Below are 24,499 nucleotides of genomic sequence, written 5' to 3'. Positions count from 1 at the left end.
ATTTTAACTCTTCTCTGATTGTCTAATTCCCTGTCCAGACCCATTTCCTCTCATAATAGCATAAGGTCTCACTTCTATTATAAAACTTATAGTAACTAGAAGGGTCTACTTCTCTGAATGAGACATTCACAGAAGTCAATTTTTTTCCTTTATTAAAGTTATTAAAGTTTTAGCTGGGCATGTAGTTCCTTGCTGGAGAATGCATTTCATAGTGTCACTTGCAACTAGGTACTACAACTAATTTTTTTTTTTTTTTTGCTTTTTGCTATAAGCAACAATATATGGAATTACCTTCTTATTTTCTTAAAGTAAAATTGACTTGAACTACACATTCTCTTCCTTCTGTCCAATGGGATAGATTTTTTTTATCATATGTAAATGCGGACTGTTCTGTTTTTTTAAATATATATATATAATTGCACTTCAGGTTCTGGGGTACATTTGCAGATCATGCAGTTTTGTTTCATAGGTACATACATGGCAAGGTGGTTTGCTCCCTCCATCCCCCATCACCTATATCTGGCATTTCTCCCCATGTTATCCCTCCCCAACCTCCCTAATCCCTGCTGTCCCTCCCCTAGTACCCCCCAGCATACCTCAGTGTGTGATGCTCCCCTCCATGTGTCCATGTGTTCCCATTGTTCAACACCTGCCTATGAGTGAGAATATGTGGAGTTTGATTTTCTGTTCTTGTGTCAGTTTGCTGAGAATGATGGTTTCCAGATTCATCCACGTCCCTACAAAGGACACAAATTCATTATTTTTTGTGGCTTCATAGTATACCATGGTATATATGTGCCACATTTTCCTAGTCCAATGCATCATTGATGGGTATTTGCGTTGGTTCCACATGTGCATGTGTCTTTATAATAGAACAATTTATATTCCTTTGGATATATACCCAGTAATGGGAGTGCTGGGTCAAATGGAATTTCTATTTCTAGACCTTTGAGGAAGCACCACACTGTCTTCCACAATGGTTGAACTAATTTACACTGCCACCAACAGTGTGAAAGTGTTCCTATTTCTCCACATCCTCTCCAGCATCTGTTGTCTCCAGATTATTTTAATGATGGCCATTCTAACTGGCATGAGATGGTATCTCAATGTGGTTTTGATTTGCATTTCTCTAATGACCAGTGATGATTAGCATTTTTCTATATGCTTGTTAGCCTCATATGTCTTCTTTCGAAAGTATCTGTTCATAGCTGTCACCCACTTTTGAATGGGGTTGTTTGTTTTTTTCTTGTAAATCTTTTTTAGTTCTTTGTAGCTTCTGGATGTTAGCCCTTTGTCAGATGGGTAGATTGCAAAAATTTTTTCCCACTCTCTTGATTGCTGGTTCACTCTAATGATTGTTTCTTTTGCTGTACAGAAGCTCTGGAGTTTAATTAGATCCCAATTGTCTATTTTGACTTTTGTTGCCAATGCTTTTGGTGTTTTAGTCATGAAGTCCTTGCCTATGCCTGTGTCCTGAATGGTTTTGCCTAGGTTTTCTTCTAGGATTTTTATGGTGTTAGATCTTATGTTTAGATCTTTAATCCATCTGGAGTTAATTTTAGTGTTAGGTGTCAGGAAGGGGTCCAGTTTCTGCTTTCTGCACATGGCTAGCCAGTTTTCCCAACCCCATTAATTAAACAGGGAATTATTTCCTCATTGCTTGTTTTTGTCAGATTTGTCAAAGATCAGATGGTTGTAGAAGTATGGTGTTGCCTCCAAGGCCTCTGTTCTGTTCCATTGGTCTACATCTCTTTTTTGGTACTGGTACCATGCTGTTTTGATTACTGTAGACTGGTAGTATAGTTTGAAGTCAGGTAGCGTGATGTCTCCAGCTTTATTCTTTTTGCTAAGGATTGTCTTGGCTATGTGGGCTCTCTTTTGGTTCCATATGAAGTTTAAGGTGGTTTTTTCCAGTTCTGTGAAGAAGGTCATTGGTAGCTTGATGTGGATAGCATTGAATTTCTAATTACTCTGGGTAGTATGGCCATTTTGACAATATTGATTCTTCCTAACCATGATCATGGAATATTTTTCCATCTGTTTGTGTCCTCTCTCATTTCCTTCAGCAGTGGTTTGTAGTTCTCCTTGAAGAGGTCCTTTACATCATTTGTTGGTTGTATTCCTAGGTATCTTATTCTCTTTGCAGCTATTGTGAATGGCAGTTTGCTCTTGATTTGACTCTCTTTTAGTCTGTTATTGGTGTATAGGAATGCTTGTGACTTCTGCACATCGATTTTGTATCTTGGACTTTGCTGAAGTTGCTTATCAGTTTCAGGAGGTTTTGGGCTGAGACGATGAGGTCTTCTAAATTTACAATCATGTTGGCTGCAAATAGAGACAATTTGACTTCCTCCTTTCCTAATTGAATACTCTTTATTTCTTTTTTTTTGTCTGATTGCTTTGGCTAGAAATAGTGGGAGACTTTAACACTCCACTGTCAATATTAGATGAGGATTGTTCTTAATGGGTAGTAAAATAAGAAAGAGTGTACTCTTTCTTATTATTAAGACTTATTATTGAATAATCTTTGGAGTCAAGCTATCCTGCCAGCCTGGATCTCTCACTTCTAGCATGTTATGTGAGCATGTAAAAAACTCTGTCATATTTAAGTTACTACAAATTCTCTTAGCTAAAGAAAGCCATATACTGAATATTGCAGGCAATATTACCAAACCCTTGTGATTTTTATACCTTTTATGTGGAGCCCTTCAATACACTTGTGTTGCTACTTTCCCCCACACTTCTACTTAAGTACACACACACACACACACACACACACTTAAAGGTAAACCCATACACATTCCAAGTGTAAAGTAACAAGGTATAAGATGGCAGATGGAGGCTGAGGTCATATTAGAACCAGGTAGGCATGAAGCAGACACTTGCCTCAGGGCTTTGGCTGGTAGTGTTCAATGAAACAAGCTACTTGACCAAGATCTATGTTTCTCTAGGAAACCCCACTTGCACAGAATTTCCTTGATCATTCTGGAGGTAGGCTAGTATTATATAAGTATTTAAAAAATACCGTACTGTTAGTAAGCATGTATTGCATTCATAACTCGGTTTTTATAATCTTGGTTATGCAAATACTTATTGTTCATTTCTATTTGGTTTAAAGTTTAGAAGAACCACCTGACTGCAAAGAAGAAAGAATGTCAATTAAAGTTTGGGTTGAGGCCAACTTTCATAAATGACAAACTTGCTGGCAGCAAATTTAGCAACATAAAGCACATCCTAGAGCATGAAAGATCTGCCACATCTATCTTTAGTATGAACACCCAGTGTCTGTACTATCTATAGATATAGTAGTGGGAGAAATTGTATCAAAGGATGTGATCTCAAAATACAAAGAATGTGGTGTTGTGGAAAATCCTGAGCTACACCAAACAAATATTTGGCAGTATGTAGTTTTACAGGTTGAAGTAATATGCAAAAATCTGTAGAAGTAATAATAAATTGTAAAATGTAAAATGGTTGAATAAAGTATGCCTGTTTATGGTAGGAAAGCCATGTGCAACATAGAATTGATGCTTGTAAAGATACAAGAATAAGATAAGACAGTGAAACAGGTCCACAAGCATGAGACAAAATATATTCCAGATTAAATAGACTTGAAACACTAGAATGCACTAAGTGATTAAAATAATTAAAATGGAGCAATTGAGATGTAAAGATAAAGGTGAATGCTTCTAGTGAAAGCAGTGTCTCATTCATTTTCCCAGTCAAGGATGCATAGCAGTCTCTGTCCTGAGAAAACAAGAGCTAGATGCCAAGCTTTCACCCAGGGCTGCCTAGCAACTAGCTCTTCTAGGGAGGGCAGTGCATAAGTTAATCTCTTTGGTAAGCATTTGCAGCTATTAATTTAATTAGCAAAGGCAGTGTAGCATGAATCATTCTGGTGCAATAGCAAACTATTAATGAAGATTTGAAATTCTAACTTCAAATAGGCACATTGAAGACTGTTCCCAAGTTAGAGTGGGGTAGGAGAAACTTATTAAAAAAAAGAAGAGTAATACAGAAAAATTTCTTTTTTGCAATAAGGTTCTATGGGGTTTCTTGAAGAGACTACAACTTAAATTTTCTTTCTCAATTCACTTTGAAAGTAGAGACTGAAAGAGTTTTATCTAACACTAAAATTCTATGAATTGTGAATACCTGCTCAATATCCCAGTTTTAATTGTATTATTCCTTAGAAAGTCTATGGATTTGCCCACATAAATGTCTTCAAGGCAAATTGTATTGGATACCTTTCAAAGGCTATTAATGCTTCTCTTGTTAGTGAGTTAGAAGGAAAACTGTTCAGTGATAACAAGAAATGTTGTATGGCTTTGACTCAGAGGCTGAGCATTCCATCCCCACAGGGCTCCTGCCCACACCTCTCTATTTCAACTTAATAAAAGACAGTTGTATTTTAGATGTTTCCGGAAGTCAAGTTCCACCAAAGGCAGATCATCTAGCATTTTATGTACTTTTGAACAACTTTTTCCTCTGGCAAAATGCTTTAATGGAGTACTAGATCTTGACATTGAAAATAACACTGTGTGATAAAGCCTCAATGTTGTTTCAAGCTTTAATGAAGATACACTGGAAAAAAAATTATAACCTCCCAAGTCCTTGTTTTGTTCCTTTTCATTCTTTTCTAATAGAAGAATGGAATTCAACCATATTCTGGTTTCTGCAAAGTAAAACAGTAATTTTCTCATTTTTTCCTGGCTACTGCTGTGAAAATGATGCCTTTTTATTTTATAAGAGAATCTGAAGTTAGAAATTAGTTCTGTAGGATATTTGTGAATTGATTATCCATGAGGTCAAAGATGTTAAATGCCTGGAGAAAAACTGTAAGTCAAAAGAAAGGGGAAAACAACCATTACAGTAGCAGAGACAGTTATTTGAAATCATAAAGTCAATGCGTAACCTATGAAATCTAACTTTTCCATGGATGGCAATGAAATGTGTATCTGTGTTTTTGCATGTATATATGTGTGTCTGTCATAATTTCTAATTCTTCAAATATGTTTAACTAGGATATACACTTATAAAAATAAAGTTATTTAACTAGAACTAACTCATCTGTCTTCAAATATTTACTTAACCATACTCAAGAAAAGAAATGAAAACATAGAGGTAAACAATCCAAGGTTTCTTAGGCACTTGTTTGGCTAAAAGAACAATAAAATTAACTCTTTTTTTTTTTTGAAATTATGAAGCCAAATTAAATTCTTATCTAGAGATGGTTGGGTCAGACTATTTAATATATTAGTTCTCAAAGTGTGTTCTTAGACCGAAAGTATCGGTATCACCTAGGAAATAGTTCAAATGCAAATTATTAGGCCCTTCTCCATACTTAAGGCATCAGAAACCCTGGGATTAGGACTTACCTTGTAAATTGTGCTTTAAGAAGCTCTCCAGGTGATTCTGACACATGTTAAATTTGGAGAAGCACTGCTTTTTATTTGTCATGTAAAATATACCATTCATCATGGCAATAACATTTTCTTTTCTTCAATTTCCTGGTGACTATCATAAATATAATAACATTGTTACTTTATATAAATTTTATTTAAAATGCATATTTTAAAACACTGTTCTTATTTTATTTTTCTATTAGTAAGATTTTAAAAAATTCATTACATTTCCACATATTCATAAGATACAATAAAAAGAAATGTAAGAAAAAGGGACAGAGGAACTGACACTTAGATATAAGCTACAAACAACATTTTGTTAAAAGAATTTTCTATGTGTCTATAAATCTACATGTATAATCATGATCCATGGTGCCTTGGATGGGAGAAAGCTTTCATTTTTATTTCTTTTGCCAAAATATGAATTACATGTTATTTCAGTGAACTTTTGCTGGGTATGTGTAAACTGGACAAATTTCAAAGTCTCAATAGTAGACAACACGCAAATTGTTGTTGTTGTTCCTTGTATTACATCAGCAGTTCAGAGTCTTTGTTGCTGGCCTGAATTCCATGAATATCCTTATGTTAGGACTGAGGCTGAAGAATCTGCCCCTGTCTGTCAAAGGTAGACATACAAACGGATCCACAAAACCCGTGTAAAGATTTGCTCAGAATTAGTACATACCACATACAATCCCATTCTACTGACCATAGCAAGTCTCAAGAGCACAGCTGACAAGAGAACCAGAATGAACCCTGCCGTATGGAAAAGCACAGCAAGCCACAGGACCAGAGCCGAAAACATAAGATCCTTAGCAGGAAGAAAGTTGGTTCTTGGGAACACCACTATTTGCCACAAGTATTCTTTCTCTTCTGTTCTTTTCTAGTACATCTAATGTCATCATTGTCTTTGTACTTCCGCTGTTATACAAACATCATTTCAGTTTCCTCACCACACAGTTTTCCTCCCCTGAGGACTTCGACTCAAGCTACTTCTACAGACTGAATTGCTTTCTCCACTTCTTCACCATCAAATCACTGCTGTCTTCTTCCAGACCATCCCTATCTCAAGGTGACTTCAGATCTTCCAGTCATATGTTTAAGACTCTACTTGCATTTTGTGGCTATTACAATTAGTAAGTCATGATTACAATTTCAATTAAAATGGAAAGTGATTATATATTAAATGTTTTCTTCCAAAAGTAGTTTCTAAGTTCCATAGAGAAAGGAACATGGATGATATTTCTCGCCATTGTAACGAGATAATAGCAAACGAGGTGTGGATAAAATAATAGCTCCATAAATATTAACTAAAAGACTGCATTTTCCAAATTCTTATCTTTTGCAATATTTTTATTTCTTCTTGCTTGTTATGATTGAGGAGATATGTAACACATTTAATTCATTCATTACACTTTTAACTTTAAATAACACAACAGAATCCATGTTTATCAATTTATTAACTTCACATCAGAAGCAAAATGTTTTATTCCTTATATAAAAACAAAAGAAGTTGTGCTTTACACATGCTCCTCCAATTATCTTCCAGATGTTTGTGGTCTATTTTGTGATGTTTGTCTTAATGTATTTTTGTTATTTTTATTTCATGGTCTTTTATGCAAAGACTTTCAAATCGGCATTCTGTATTGCACATATAACTACTAAATATTTTTGGACTTAGTTCTTTGTTTGCAGAGACTGAATACCTGCTGTTTGTCTTTTATAGCACATGTCCTCATTTGTGTCTTCTTTATTTTGTGGTATTTCTGGGTTACTAATGAGTTACAATAATAAATAGAGCTTATGGGAAGGGTATATACAAAATTCCTGATTCCTCAAATTCATAAGAATGTCCTTATGTTAATTATATAATTGAATTATAATATTGTTGGGTGTAGAGTAACTTTGAAATATTATCTTTCATCCAAATTATTGACACGTTATCTTTTTTTTTTTAGTTGATTGTTGTTAAAATGCTTTGTAACCCTGGGGCTAATGCAGAGGTCTTTATTTAAAATCCCAATCCTTCTGAAGTCTGCCGGGTTGCTATCGGGTGAATTCCTAGGACTTATATTTGACCCAAAGCCTCCGTTTCATGCCATATATGATTTACAAATTATTTATAATTGCTCTTAGGAAAAGCTCAAAATCTTCAACACAGCCTACACATGATCGGATCCCACTAGAGTCTCCTACTCAGATTTGCCATGAGAAAACATAAACATCTCTGTCCCTAGTTGCTTAAACAACAGGAGATATATTACTTTTAACCAAAAGATTTCTATAACAGGAATATTGTTTTCATCAGGCCAAACTAAGGTTTAAGAAGTTCAATAAGATAGAAAGTCCCTAAACTAATGATGCCTCATTTCTTACTACCACTCTTTCAACATTGGTCTGGGCACAACTGTCAGTGTCCAAGATAGAAAGGAAATCAAAGGTGGTTGTTCTGCTGTCAAGGTGCCATGTGAATCAGATCCTAACCCCAGTGGCTCCAACTGATCTTTTTTATGTGTTAATTTTATACTTTCTCTAAATCTAGAGGCTGGCACTCAAAAATGCTCCTCTCTTTCTACCTATTGTGCTGTCTGGGACGTTGCTGACATCACTTCGGTAACGGGCAGGCAAGAAGCAGTAAAAGTATCTAAGGACTGGTTTCACAGAGCTTCAGGAAGTTTGGGATTGGCTGCTAATGTTTCAGCGTTAGTTAATGTCACCATTTGTAATGGGAACCAGAAGCATAGCAAGATTTTGAGATGGCATGTATCATAAAAGAATAGAGAGGCTAGAAAAATTAAAATATAGTCCTGCTTCTTACATCTACTGAAATAATATCCCTCTACGTTTTCTTATTTTAAAGCAAATTTAGTATTTACTAATATTCCTTTACTTATATTTCTATAGTGATTGACACAAATTTAGTTTTGCATTGTCACAGACAAAGCGAGGAGTTAGTTTTTCCATCAGTGGATGTAGACTACGTAAGCTTTCCATTATAACTTTAAATCTGGAAGAAAATGTTGTTTCTCTGGGTACCAAGGTGCATTGCTAAGGCTAAATCCCAGGTAGTGTGGTGTCTTTGAAATTCATTAACATGAATATTGTGTATGTATGCATGTATATGTATGTTTATATATATGTGAACCTTTGTGTTATCAATGCAAATAACTTTGTCAAATAAGTATTAAAGAGCTTCATTTAAAATGGCTAAAGTAAAGACATTTTAATCTCACAGAACCCACAGTCTGGAAGTAAGACAGGTAGAAGCTCCAGCTCCATTAATCCTGTCTTCGAACTCCCTTCCCTCATTTGGTAAGCACTTTGTTTCATTTTGTTTTATTTCCTCAGACTACCTTTTCTCATAGTCATAAGATGGTTGTTAGCAGTAAACAAGGGAATTAGCTTCCTGGTTCATTTCTAGTACAAGTAAAAGAAAATTCTGTCCCAGAAACAATAGAACATAATATTCTTTCATTCAGTCTCATTGGTTCAAATTAGGTGAAGTACCCATATCAGTAACCATCATCAGAAAGTAATATGCATTGATTGATGTAAGAAAAGATTCCCTAACCAATTTCTGACAAAAGAGCTAAGACATCTATGATTGATATAAACTAATACAGGCCCACTCCTTGTGTTGGGTTAAGGATCGGCTTCTACTGAGTCACATAGGCTACTTGGGAGCTGGTGGCTTCTGAAGAAAACTGGGATTTTAGGAAAGATTGATCACTGTAAAAGCAATAGACAATGTCTTCTTAAGAGAAAAACCTATGTCTCATTTGAAAGAGTTCTGAGAACAGCTAGATGAGAAGCGGATGATGAGTTTTTTTTCTAATATCTTATAGAATATTGGTTAATATGTACCTAAGAAAGCCTCTGTAATGGCACAGCTCTGACTTCTAAATTTAAAGTCATTTCTCACTTGCTTGGTTGAGTTTGGCCACATGACTTTTCTGCAAAATGGAGAAATGATCTTACTTGCCAAACAGGAATTTATTTTTCTTTTTTTAATTATTTAAGTGAAATAATTCATGGGCCTGGCAATAAATGTTGACTTTTTTATCATTAATTTTTCTTAAAATTTAGAAATGTCATTTGAATAAGTTGTTTCCTGATCATATTCCATTAAATTTCCTACAATATTTTTTTTTTTTTTTTTTTTTTTTTTTTTGATATTTTATTTTTTTATTTATTTTTTTTTTTTTATTGCATTTTAGGTTTTGGGGTACATGTGAAAAACATGCAAGGTTGTTGCTTAGGTGCATACGTGGCAGTGTGATTTGCTGCCTTCCTCCCCTTCACCCATATCTGGCATTTCTCCCCATGCTATCCCTCCCCAACTCCCCACCCCCCCTCTGTCCCCCCCACTCCCCCACAACAGACCCCCATGTATAGTGCTCCCCTCCCTGTGTCCATGTGTTCTCCTTGTTCAACACCCGCCTATGAGTGAGAACATGTGGTGTTTGATTTTGTGTTCTTGTGTCAGTTTGCTGAGAATGATGGTTTCCAGGTTCATCCATGTCCCTACAAAGGACGCGAACTCCTCGTTTTTAATGGCTGCATAATATTCCATGGTGTATATGTGCCACATTTTTCCTGTCCAGTCTATCATCGATGGGCATTTGGGTTGGTTCCAGGTCTTTGCTATTGTAAACTGTGCTGCAATGAACATTCGTGTGCATGTGTCCTTATAGTAGAACGATTTATAATCCTTTGGATATATGCCCAGTAATGGGATTGCTGGGTCAAATGGAATTTCTATTTCTAGGTCCTTGAGGAATCGCCACACTGTTTTCCACAATGGTTGAACTAATTTACACTCCCACCAACAGTGTAAAAGTGTTCCTATTTCTCCACATCCTCTCCAGCATCTGTTGTCTCCAGATTTTTTAATGATTGCCATTCTAACTGGTGTGAGATGGTATCTCAATGTAGTTTTGATTTGCATTTCTCTAATGGCCAGTGATGATGAGCATTTTTTCATATGCTTGTTGGCCTCATGTATGTCTTCTTTTGTAAAGTATCTGTTCATGTCCTTCGCCCACTTTTGAATGGGCTTGTTTGTTTTTTTCTTGTAAATCTTTTTTAGCTCGTTGTAAATTCTGGATATCAGCCCTTTGTCAGATGGGTAGGCTGCAAAAATTTTTTCCCATTCTGTTGGTTGCCGATTCACTCTATTGACTGTTTCTTTTGCTGTGCAGAAGCTGTGGAGTTTGATTAGGTCCCATTTGTCTATTTTGGCTTTTGTTGCCAATGCTTTTGGTGTTTTGGTCATGAAGTCCTTGCCTACGCCTATGTCCTGAATGGTTTTGCCTAGGTTTCCTTCTAGTGTTTTTATGGTGTTAGGTCTTATGTTTAAGTCTTTAATCCATCTGGAGTCAATTTTAGTGTAAGGTGTCAGGAAGGGGTCCATTTTCTGCTTTCTGCATATGGCTAGCCAGTTTTCCCAACACCACTTATTGAACAGGGAATCCTTTCCCCATTGCTTGTTTTTATCAGGTTTGTCAAAGATCAGGTGGTTGTAGATATGTTGTGTTGCCTCCGATGCCTCTGTTCTGTTCCATTGGTCTATATCTCTGTTTTGGTACCAGTACCATGCTGTTTTGATTACTGTAGCCTTGTAGTAGAGTTTGATGTCTGGTAGTGTGATGCCTCCTGCTTTGTTCTTTTTGCTTAGAATTGACTTGGCTATGCGGGCTCTCTTTTGGTTCCATATGAAGTTTAAGGTGGTTTTTTCCAGTTCTGTGAAGAAGGTCATTGGTAGCTTGATGGGGATAGCATTGAATCTGTATATTACTTTGGGCAGTATGGCCATTTTCACGATATTAATTCTTCCTAACCATGAACATGGAATGTTTCTCCATCTGTTTGTGTCCTCTCTTATTTCGTTGAGCAGTGATTTGTAGTTCTCCTTGAAGAGGTCCTTTACATTCCTTGTTAGTTGTATTCCTAGGTATTTTATTCTCTTTGTAGCGATTGTGAATGGCAGTTCGTTCTTGATTTGGCTCTCTTTAAGTCTGTTATTGGTGTATAGGAACGCTTGTGATTTTTGCACATTGATTTTGTATCCTGAGACTTTGCTGAAGTTGCTTATCAGTTTCAGGAGCTTTTGGGCTGAGATGAGGGGGTCTTCTAGATATACAATCATGTCGTCTGCAAATAGAGACAATTTGACTTCCTCCTTTCCTAATTGAATACCCTTTATTTCTTTTTCTTGCCTGATTGCTCTGGCTAGAACTTCCAGTACTATATTGAATAGGAGTGGTGAGAGAGGGCATCCTTGTCTAGTGCCAGATTTCAAAGGGAATGCTTCCAGTTTTTGCCCGTTCAGTATGATATTGGCTGTCGGTTTGTCGTAAATAGCTTTTATTATTTTGAGATACGTTCCATCGATACCTAGTTTATTGAGGGTTTTTAGCATAAAGGGCTGTTGAATTTTGTCGAAGGCCTTCTCTGCATCAATTGAGATAATCATGTGGTTTTTGTCTTTGGTTCTGTTTATGTGGTGAATTACATTTATAGACTTGCGTATATTGAACCAGCCTTGCATCCCCGGGATGAATCCTACTTGATCATGGTGGATAAGCTTTTTGATGTGCTGTTGTAATCGGCTTGCCATTATTTTATTGAAGATTTTTGCATCTATGTTCATCATGGATATTGGCCTGTAGTTTTCTTTTCTTGTTGAGTCTCTGCCAGGTTTTGGTATTAGGATGATGTTGGTCTCATAAAATGATTTGGGAAGGATTCCCTCTTTTTGGATTATTTGGAATAGTTTCAGTAGGAATGGTATCAGTTCCTCTTTGTATGTCTGGTAGAATTCGGCTGTGAACCCATCTGGGCCTGGGCTTTTTTTGGGTGGTAGGCTCTTAATTGCTGCCTCGACTTCAGACCTTGTTATTGGTCTATTCAGGGTTTCGACTTCTTCCTGGTTTAGGCTTGGCAGGAGGCAGCTGTCCAGGAATTTATCCATTTCCTCCAGGTTTTCTAATTTATGTGCATAGAGTTGTTTGTAATAATCTCTGATGATGGTTTGAATTTCTGTGGAATCTGTGGTGATATCCCCTTTGTCATTTTTTATTGCATCTATTTGGTTATTCTCTCTTTTCTTTTTTATTAGTCTGGCTAGTGGTCTGTCTATTTTGTTGATCTTTTCAAAAAACCAGCTCCTGGATTTATTGATTTTTTGAAGGGTTTTTCGTGTCTCTATCTCCTTCAATTCTGCTTTGATCTTAGTTATTTCTTGTCTTCTGCTAGGTTTTGAGTTTTTTTGATCTTGCTCCTCTAGCTCTTTCAATTTTGACGATAGGGTGTCAATTTTAGATCTCTCCTTTCTTCTCATGTGGGCACTTATTGCTATATATTTTCCTCTAGAGACTGCTTTAAATGTGTCCCAGAGATTCTGGTATGTGGTGTCTTCATTCTCGTTGGTTTCGAAGAACGTCTTTATTTCTGCCTTCATTTCATTGTTTATCCAGTCAACATTCAGGAGAAAGTTGTTCATTTTCCATGAGGCTGTGCGGTTCTGGGTTGGTTTCTGAATTCTGAGTTCTAACTTGATTGCACTGTGGTCTGAGAGACTGTTTGTTATGGTTTCCGTTCTTTTGCATTTGCTGAGGAGTGATTTACTTCCAATTATGTGGTCAATTTTAGAGTAGGTGTGATGTGGTGCTGAGAAGAATGTATATTCTGTGGATTTGGGGTGGAGAGTTCTGTAAATGTCTATTAGGTTTGCTTGTTCCAGGTCTGAGTTCAAGTCCTGGATATCCTTGTTAATTTTCTGTCTCGTTGATCTGTCTAATATTGACAGTGGTGTGTTGAAGTCTCCCACTATTATTGTGTGGGAGTCTAAGTCTCTTTGTAAGTCTTTAAGAACTTGCCTTATGTATCTGGGTGCTCCTGTATTAGGTGCATATATATTTAGGATCGTTAGCTCTTCTTGCTGCATTGATCCTTTTACCATTATGTAATGTCCTTCTTTGTCTCTTTTGATCTTTGTTGCTTTAAAGTCTATTTTATCAGAGATGAGAATTGCAACTCCTGCTTTTTTTTGCTCTCCATTTGCTTGGTAAATCTTCCTCCATCCCTTTATTTTGAGCCTTTGTGTATCCTTGCATGCGAGATGGGTTTCCTGGATACAGCACACTGATGGGTTTTGGCTTTTTATCCAATTTGCCAGTCTGTGTCTTTTGATTGGGGCATTTAGTCCGTTTACATTTAGGGTTAATATTGTTATGTGTGAATTCAATCCTGTCATTTTGGTGCTAGGTGGCTGTTTTGCCCTTTGGTTGATGCAGATTCTTCATTGTGTTGATGCTCTTTACCTTTTCATGTGTTTTTGGAGTGGCTGGTACTGGTTGTTCTTTTCTATGTGTAGTGCCTCCTTCAGGAGCTCTTGTAGAGCTGGTCTGGTGGTGATGAACTCTCTGAGTTCTTGCTTGTTCACAAAGGATTTTATTTTTCCTTCACTTATGAAGCTTAGTTTGGCTGGATACGAAATTCTGGGTTGAAAGTTCTTTTCCTTAAGGATGTTGAATATCGGCCCCCACTCTCTTCTGGCCTGTAGGGTTTCTGCTGAGAGATCTGCAGTGAGTCTGATGGGCTTCCCTTTGTGGGTAACCCGACCTTTCTCTCTGGCTGCCCTTAGTATTTTCTCCTTCATTTCAACCCTGGTGAATCTGATGATTATGTGTCTTGGGGTTGCTCTTCTAGAGGAGTATCTTTGTGGTGTTCTCTGTATTTCCTGGACTTGAATCTCGGCCTGCCTTGTTAGGTTGGGGAAGTTTTCCTGGATAATATCCTGAAGAGTATTTTCCAGCTTGGATGCATTCTCTTCGTCACATTCAGGTACACCTATCAAACGTAGTCCCATATTTCTTGTTGACTTTGTTCATTCCTTTTTACCCTGTTTTCTCTAATCTTGCCTTCTCGTTTTATTTCATTGAGTTGATCTTCGACCTCTGATATCCTTTCTTCAGCTTGGTCAATTCGGCTGTTGAAACTTGTGCATGCTTCACGAAGTTCTCGTGTTGTGTTTTTCAGCTCCATCAATTCGCTCATATTCCTCTCTAAGTTGTCCATTCTTGTTAGCATTTCGTCAAGTCTTTTTTCAAGGTTCTTAGTTTCTTTGCATTGGGTTAGAACATGTTCTTTTAGCTCACGGAAGTTTCTTATTATCCACTTTCTGAAAGCTGATTCTGTCATTTCATCACACTCATTCTCCGTCCAGTCTTGTTCCCTTGCTGGTGGGGAGTTGTGATCCCTTGTAGGAGGAGAAGTGTTCTGGTTTTGGGTGTTTTCATCCTTTTTGCGCTGGTTTCTTCCCATCTTTGTGGATTTTTCCACCTGCTGACTTTGTAGTTGTTGTCTTTCTGATTTTGGTAATTTTAAGTCTGCTGTGGCAGAACTCATAAACCCCCTGCTCTTCCCCCGAGGTGTTCTGTCCCAGGGAGTTACTGTTTTATGATGTTCCCCTGTGCGGTTGCTGTTTTCCCTGCCCACAAGGTGGCAACCTAGTCACACTCAGGTTGCAGAGGCTTCGCTAAACTGCTGTGGGCTCCACCCAGCTTCCGTGTGAGCTTCTGGGTGTAGTTAGAACTGCTTCCGCTATGTTGGCCCGCCCCTGTAGTGACGGAGTCTCTGTAGTGGCGGATTGCCTTGGTACAGAACAGCAGGGTGCCTATGGAGAACGCCCCTCCTCCACAGAGCTGGACCGTCCCGGTTTCAGTTGTGTTTCAGGTCTTCTTGCTGGGTAAGAGGGGACACCATCTCATCTGATCTGCCTCCGGAGCCGCTGCGTTGGCTAAAGCCGCGGCTCTGAGATTCGTGGCGCTGGCCTGGCTCCCCGTTTCAGCTCCCCTTGCTGGCTTATAGGGGACTCAGACTCTCTCACTTTATACAGTGAACCGTTGCCTCAGGGTGCCGGCCCAGCGGCTGCGCCGTTCAAGCCAGCGGCGCCAGCGGCGCTGGTGACCCGTGTGGCTTCTCTGCGTGTGAATCTCCTGGTCTGTGGGCAGTAAAAATCAGTCTGGAAATACGGCGTCCACTCACCCTCTGTGCTTTCTCTAGGAGCTGCATTCCCGAGTTCCTCCTAAGCGGCCATCTTGGATCTTCCTACAATATTTTAACCAACTCCTCAGATAGTTTGGCTCCTTCCTCATTTTAGGAAATACATTTTTCCTCTTCTGTTTTAAATTCAAAATATTTTTTATGTTGTATTTTCCCTATTCTCTTCTTCAGTGACTTAATCATCTCTGTGCATTGTATTCTACAATATGACTTCCACATCTGTCATTTTATTTCTAATCATTCATCTTTTTGTTATTTTCATTTGCATTACTGTGATTTTCTTAGCCCTATTCTGCACATAACTGATTTGGTTTTGTGCGTGGTCAATTTTAATCCTCACTGTTTCTAATATGTTTTTTGGTTGAGAGATATTGTTTTGTTTTTTCTTTTTTTTCTGACAGCTTCTTTTACATTTTCTTCTGTTGTTTTAGCACCTCACTTTTGAAAACTCATTTCATTAAATTAATATTTTTTAAAATTATTATTTCTTGACAATGTTAAGAAGTTGGCTATGCTTGTTTTGGATTTGGATGGTTAATCAATTTCCAAAACAGGCTCTTTATCTGTTTTTCTGTTTTGTTTTTGTTTTTCAGACAGGATCTTGCTCTGGAACCCAGGCTGCAGTGCAGTGGCATAGTCATGGCTCACTGGTTCAACTGATCCTCCCATAACACCACACCTAGTTAATTTTTGTATTTTATTTTTTTGGTAGAGACAGAGTTTTACCATGTTACCCAAAATGGTCTCTAACTCCTGAACTCAAACAATCCACCTGCCTTGCCTTCCCAAAGTGCTAGGATTACAGGAATGAGTCACTGTGCCCTGATTGTATTTTTTATATGAAGCTCTTATTTGTATTTATATATTATTCTATATTCCCTATCAAATTAGTCTTACTTGTTTTCTCCTTGCATGTTTATTTTTGACTGATGACAGTATGGGTCTTTTGGTTTCTAGATAGTATGAGTGAATTATCTATGGCCTTGTTTAGGTGGATGAATTTTAAAACTTGGTCTTGAGTTGAACTTGAAAGCTTGAGGACCAGATGTACTTAGTTGTTATTTTCTTTTTTCTTAATTCTGTACCAGGAAGTACCCTATCTGATTTGATGAATATCTGTCTTGTTATCTTTTTTTGTAACACACAATTCAAGATTACCCAATCAGCTATGAGCACTTTGGGAAGACAAGGTAGGTCGGATGCCCAAGTCCAGGAATTAGAGACCATTTTGGGCATCATGGTAAAACTCCTTCTCTACCAAAAAAATAAGATACCAAACTAGAAAACCTAGAGAAAATGGATAAATTCCTAGAAACCTACAAGTCCCCAAGATTGAACTAGGAAGAAATAAAAATTCTGAACAGTCCAATAACGTGTAATGAAATTGAATCAGAAAAAAAAACCCACCACCAACAAAAAAGCCCAGAATGAGATAGATTCAGAGCAAAATTGTACTACAGTGACAAAGAAGGGCTAATACTAATCTTATATAAACTATACAAAAAAATCGAGGAGGAAGGATTACTCCCTAACTCATTCTATGAAACCAGTATCCCTCTGATGCCAAAATGAGACAAGGACACAATCATAAAAGATAACTACAGGCCAGTATTTCTGATTAACATAGATACAAATATCCTCAAAAAATACTAGCAAACTGAATCCAATGGCACATCAAACAGATAATGCATCACGATCAGGTGGGTTTTATACTAGGGAAGTAAGAATGGTTCAACATATGCAAATCAATAAATGTGAATCACCACATAAACAAAATGAAAAACAAAAAATATATAATCTCAATTGATGCAAGAGAAGCATTCAATAAAATCTAACATCCCTTCATAATAAAACCCTTAACAAATTAGGCATTGAAAGAACATATCTCAAAATAATAAGCCATATATGTAGGACAGCCCCACAGCCAACATCATACTGAATGGGGAAGAGTTGAAAGCTTTCCGTCTAAGAACTGGAACAAGGCAAGGATGCCCATTCTCACCACTCCTATTCAACATAGAACATAGTACTGGATGTCCTAACCAGAGCAATTAGGCAAGAGAAACAATTAATAGGCATCCCAAATGGAAAGAGGAAGTTAAATTATCTTTGTTTACTGATAACATTGATCTTATACCTGGAAAACTCTAAAGACTCCTCCAAAAGATGTCTAGACTTAATAAGTGACTTCAGTAAAGTTTCAGGATACAAAACCAATGTACAAAAATCAAAAGCATTTCAATACATTAATAACATTCAAACAGAACCATGTTAAAAACTCAATCCCATTTACAATAACAAAAACAAATAAAATTGTGAAAGATCTCTTTAAAGAGATCTTTTCACACTTATAAAAGAAATCATAGATAGCACAAATAGAATAACATTGCATCTTCATGGATTGGAAGATTCAATATTGTTAAAATGACTATACTTCTCAAAGCAGTATACAGATACATCACAATTCCTATCAAATTAGCAATGTCATTTTTCATAGAATTAGGAAAAACAATCCAAAAATATATACAGAACCAAAAAAAGAGCTTGAATAATCATAACCAAAGCAATCCTAAGCAAAAAGAAAAAAACTGGTGACATCACATTTTTTGACCTCAAATTATACTATGAGGCTAGGGTAACTAAAAACAGCATGATACTGGTACAAAAATAGACACATAGATTAATGGAATCAAATAGATAATACAGAAATAAAGCTACATTCCTACAACCAACTGATCATCAACAAAGCTTAAAAATATATAAATATTAAAAATATAAAAATATTGAAAAGAACATGCCATTTAATGAATTGTGCTGAGAAAATTGAATTGCCATATGTACAAAAATGAAAGTAATCTCACCATATACAAAAATGAATTCGAGATGTATTAAAGACTTAAATATTAGGACCTGAAGCTATAAAAATCTTAGAAGAAAACCTAGGAAAAACTCTTGTGGACATCGGCCTACGCAAAGAATTTATAACTAAGAACTCAAAAGCAAATGCAACAGAAATGAAAATAGAAAAATGGAGCTTAAACTAAAAAGTTTCTGCACAGCAAAAGATCTAATTAAGAGAGTAAACAGACAACCTACAAAATGTAAGAAAATATTTGCAAACTATGTATACCAAAAAGACTTAATATCCAGAATCTATAAGAAACTCAAATGGCTCAACAAGAAAAAAAGAAATAAACCCATTAAAAGTGGGCAAAAGCTGGGCTCGGCAACTCACACCTGTGATCCCAGCACTTTGGAAGGCCCAGTGGGAAGATCACAAAGTTAAGAGTTCAAGATCACCCTGGCCAACGTAGTGAAACCCATCTCTACTAAAAATATAAAAAATTAGCCTGGCACACTGGCGTGCTCCTGTAATCCCAGATACTTGGGAAGCTGAGGCAGAAGCATTGCTTGAATCTGGGAGGTGGAGGTTGCAGTGAGCCGAGATCATGCCACTGCACTCCAGCCTGAGGGACAGAGTGAAACTCCATCTCAAAAAAAAAAAAAGCAGGAAAAGGAAAGGACATGAGCAGACATTTCTAAGAAGAAGACATATAAGCAGCAAACACATGACAAAAGACTCCACATGACTGACTAATAATCAGAAAAATGTAAATTAAAACCACATTGAGGTATCATTTTATGCCAGTCAGAATGGCTGTTATTAAAAAGTCAAAAAATAACAGATACTGGTAAGGATACAGAGAAAAGGGAACACTTTTGCTATTGGTGGAAATGTAAGTAAGTACAACCTCTAGTTGGAGATTTCTCTAAGAACTAAAAATGGAACTACTATTTGACCCAGCAATCCTATTACTAGGTTATCTATTCAAAGGAAAATAAATTGTTAAATCAGAAAGACAACTGTACTTGTATGTTTATTGCTGCACTTCTCACAATAGAAAAGTCATGGACTCGATCTAAGTGTTCATCAACACATGGTTAGATAAAGAAAATGTGTGTGTATGTGTGTGTATATATATATGCCCTGGAATACTACTGTATATCTATATACACACACACACATATATATATATATATGTATACATATCCAGGATATATATGTATGTATATAATATGTGTGTGTGTGTGTGTGTGTATATATATATATATATATATGCGCCCTGGAATACTACTCGGCCATAAAAAAGAATGAAATCATGTCTTTTGCAACATGAATGGAGCTGGAAGTCCTTTTTCCAAGAAAAATAACTCAGAAACAGAAAATCGAATACCACATGTTCTCACTTATAAGTGGGAGCTAAACATTGGGTACACGTGGACATATAGTGGGAAATAACAAATAACAGACACTGAGGACTTCAAAAGGGAGGTGCGTGGGAGGGGGTGGAGGGCTGACAAGGCAGGCAGATCATGAGGTCAGGAGATCGAGATCATCCTGGCCAACATGGTGAAAACCCGTCTTTATTAAAAATACAAAAATTAGCTGGGTGTGGTGGTACGTGCCTGTAATCCCAGCTACTCAGGAGACTGAAACAAGAGAATCACCTGAATCCGAATCCAGGCGGTTCCAGTGAGCCGAGATTGCGCCATTGCACTCCAGCCTGGGCGACAGAGTGAGACTCTGTCTAAAAAAAAAAAAAGAAAAAGATCTTGTTTCTTTTTCTCTCTCTCTCTCTCTCTCTCTACACACACACACACACACAAACACACACACACACACTTACATATATACTTACATGTAATTCAATCATTATCGTATAAACTTCTAGTGAATAGACTCATGTTGCAAGTGATTATCTTTTAAACAATGTACTTTTATTTTGTGTTTGCTGCTGCCATTTTATCTGTCACCACTACAATTTGGAAATAATTCCCTGCCTTTATTTTATCTTTTGTTGGGACAAAATGGGAAAATGTTGAATTTTAGCTCTTCTCATTCAACTATTGGGATGTTACTTATTTACAGTGGAAATAAAAGGTAGTTTGAAGGACAGTTTATTCTTATTTCATTTTTCCCAAATCATTTATGATTTGATGTATCATATTGATTAAAAACATTCAGAGAAACATAACAGAATACTGATGAACAACAGCTTGAGCAACTGAATTTTATTATTACTTGATAACAGATATTTCAGAGGAGCGCTTGTTAGTATATCTGCTAAATGATGTCATGGCTGACACCTCTTCCTTCTCTTGATCTTTCCCTCATGACTAGAAGATGCCATCACAGCTCCAACAGAAAATTACAATATTTTCTGGTGAAAGTGAATGGCCCAAAAGAATACATCCTTAGAAACTAAGTTTTTGTAGTTCACTGGTAAAATACCTAAGCATCTGCCCAACAATAAAACAATTAGCAAACCTTGTTTACATACAAAGAGTTTCTCCAGTGCATCACCCTTAAATATGAGCTATCAATGAACATTTGAAAAAAGCTTATAAGAGGAGAAGATTACTATAAAAACATGAGACTATTTGGTATTTCTCAAACTGCCTGGTAGGTATATGGGGTTCAGTTATTCTTCTTTTACTTATGTATAGATAATACATAAACTTATCTGTATCCATTATTCATTTTACTTTGAAACATGTTTAAAAAAAGTTTGATGGTAGTATGGAGAGGAAGGCCAGCATCAGCAATCTTGTTTTCTGTATTAGTAAAACAGTGTTTCATGGCTACACTTACTAGGCTGTGAGGCTCTAGGAAGGAATAAGTAGCTTTTGCCTCTTCTGTGCTGGAGGCAAGTGAGGGAGAAGAGAGTTATGACTGGTGTTTCCTGGGCGAAATAACAGTGTTTGCCACAGGGGCTCATGTGGATTCCCAGCTTACTTGAAGTCCAAGTTATGAAGTCTCCATCCAAGTGAACCAGACTGCTTAACAGCTCCTGAATCCTCACAAAGTTGATTCCAAACATGTCCTCACTAATCTTGTTCCCTTCTCTTACAATATCTCTCACAGCTTTCTCTACCTATAGAAATTGTACTCAATGCTCAAGACCCAGAAAATGTCAAAGAGAAACTTCCACATTAACACATCACCTCCTCCATGAACACTTCCTAATCTTACTCATTACTCTTGGTTAGAACTTTTCTCTTCTCATTTTAAGGTATTACTGCATTTTTGAAAGTGGCTTTTAACATGTTTTCTGTTCAGATATGTATTAAGGTGATTTCTCTGTATTTATTATCATTCTCACTAGACTGCAAGCTCTGTAAAGTTCATCTTTTTTTCTGTTTATCTCTTCCAAAGAACATTACGAAGTGCTTGGCACACAGCAAATGCTCTTTTTTGTTGGTCTCAAAAAAAAGTTGTTCAATTGGATGCATTTTCGCCAGAAACTTGATTTATATTTAAAAACACTTCTTTGGGAAGAAATGAAAAAATATCGGTATATATTTGTCATTTGTAAGGCTACTATGTACACTTAGGTTAAATTTGTCCACTTAGGTACTCTTATTCATATTTTGTTCCTTAAAAAAGTGTGAGTAGATGTTTATCCTTACATAATTTCAAGCACTTCAGTTACTGAAGAAACTATAAGTGGATGATTTACAAAAGGAGACCCCAATTTGATTCATCTTTTTTTGTTCAGTCTTGAGGTTGGCTGTGCTTTATCAGGTAGATGGCCTGCTGAACAGGGTTTTAGGGTTCCCCACTGACACAGAAGTCGGAGACATTCTGTAATGACTGTGTCTATAGATGATAAATAATGCCAGAATCCACACTGCCTTTATATGTCTCTTTTGAACACAGACTAACCTTTAAAGCTGTAAGTTACAATTTCCCACTGTCTACTGAGCTGCCAACAATAGGATGGGTCCCCTGTGTTCAGCTGAACTAACCAAAACTCTAAAGTTCAAAAGAAAGAGATGGGGTTTCTTGCTTTAATGTTGTCTGCTACTTTTCCCTTTCTTCTTTTAAAATCTTATAGTTACATCTTGGAGTTCCATGGCTTGTTACACATTGCTGAACATTCAATGCCCAGGGTAAGGTAAACACAATCCTTTATAATCTTTCTCCAATCCCTTTTGATTAAATATGTTTCACGACTCTGTCTAAGTGAGTGCAAAGGGGCCAGTAAGCCTGCTTCAGCTTAATTGTTGTTGGCATTCTTTTTCACTTGGGGCCTTAATGGGAAGCTTCTCTTTGACATTTTTTTTTTTTAGCAGTAAAACTGCCGTGAATTCCCATATACTTTGTAGGAATGTTTCCATTAGTTAGAGAGTTTATATTTTTGCCTCTAAAGTAACTGCATAAAAACAAAATGAAAATCAGTATTAGGAATTCTTTGTGAGAATCACAGGATGCCAGATGCCATCATTATAGTTTTTAATTGTTATAGGTTATTTCTAAGAATAAAAGAAGAAATATAGGCTTAAGTATTTTAAGGACACATAGAATGTATTTAAATGTATGTAGATTGGAAAAATCAAAATTTTAACATGAAAATTTTATTTAAAAAATTAGATTTATACTATCTAAAGTTTTCACTTTGTTCAAATAATTTGTTGGTTTATAATAGAAATTACTTCTTTATTTGAAAACTTAAAAAATTTTAGCAAAATGGGTAAAGGACCTGAGTCTAATATGTATGCACTCTACAAAAATAAGAAAATAGTCAAGTGGCATGACTCAGTAATAAACAAAATACATACTTCTTCTAACTCAAGTTCGCATTAGACTCAGTCAATCAAGAAAGTATAAGGCCAGAACTTCCGAGATAATTGAAAATGTATTAAGACGTCACTTTAGTCTACTTAACTATAAATTGTACGAAGTATGGAAGTCTGTAAAACAATTTAGCTTTTTTCTAACATTTTGCTTACAATTCTTACATACACTATATATGAATGCTTTTGAAAATTTTAGCACCTGCTCTATTTGAAAGTTTAGTTTAGCTCTTAAAATATCTTCTTATCCATTAACATAATCAAAGCATTAACTGAATACAATTTTGCTTAGAACAATGATTCAAAGGACTACTGAATTTTTAAAGAGCTTCTTATACTGACACCTTCTAATTAGGAGCTTCTTTTATCAGAATACTAAGCAAAGTTGATGTCCTCAACTATTTTTTCCCTATATACCCAGTTACCTACAAATAGTAACAATACTCACTTATTGTAGACCTAAATTTTTCGTTCTATTTACAAACATTTCTTTAAGAGATGTTTATGATTAGTTTCTAAAGTATATTTTTTAAAACAATTATTTATATAAATAAAAATAATGGCCTATTATCACCAGTCTATGAAAATACCATTATTAGGGATATTTTTTTAAAAACCCAAATGATTTTGTTTCCATTCTCATTTGTCCATGTCAACTCTAACTTTCTAAATTGCTCCTTAGGAACAGCTGCTCAGTCCTTTGCTCAGATGGTAACCCTGTTTCCCAGGCGGAGGCTTTTGCTGCATTTCTTTCCTAGTATCATACTATGTTACTAAGTTTCTGTTGGAATTCAGCCAAGCCCTTTCACCCTACAAGCCAGAAGAATCCCAATGTTTAGCAATGAGATTTTTAACGACTTTTTAAAAATACTGCTCTGGGGGTCAAAATCATTTCCAAAACCAGAGAAGTACTTCTGGTTTTTGCCACTTCATGGAACATAAACTCTCTTCTATTCCTACCTACCAGTGAACAGAACTGCCAGATGATGGGTCAGCTTTCTTTCTAGATTTTCAATGAAAATAACGGGATGTAGTTTTGTTTGGTTTTTTTCTTTCTTTTTTTTTTTTTTTGCTGACAACATCCATTTTAGGAAGTTTCTAAAACTATTAATACTGCATAGCGGCTGCTAAAATTCAAAGGCAACTGATGATACTTTTTGAGATGAGGAAAGAGACAGTTGCTTTCATTAAAGCTTTATCCTTGAGATTTATTTCTTCATAATATCAGACTAACTAGGAGAAGTCAATATTGGAAAATGACATTAGAGATACTGGAATGTGTTCAAATAGCGGTGTAAAATAGACACTTAAACCTTCACAGAAAATGGTTTATTTTAGAACTTTAAATAATAACCTTTAAATTGTGTATTTTATCTTTGAATGGTAAT

Source organism: Aotus nancymaae, unplaced genomic scaffold (genome assembly GCF_030222135.1).
Source record: "Aotus nancymaae isolate 86718 unplaced genomic scaffold, 86718_ANA_hifiasm-v0.15.2.pri h1tg000033l, whole genome shotgun sequence".
NCBI classification, from domain to species: domain Eukaryota; kingdom Metazoa; phylum Chordata; class Mammalia; order Primates; family Aotidae; genus Aotus; species Aotus nancymaae.
The sequence above is the reverse complement of the archived record's forward strand: the minus strand, read 5'-3'. Positions refer to the sequence as shown.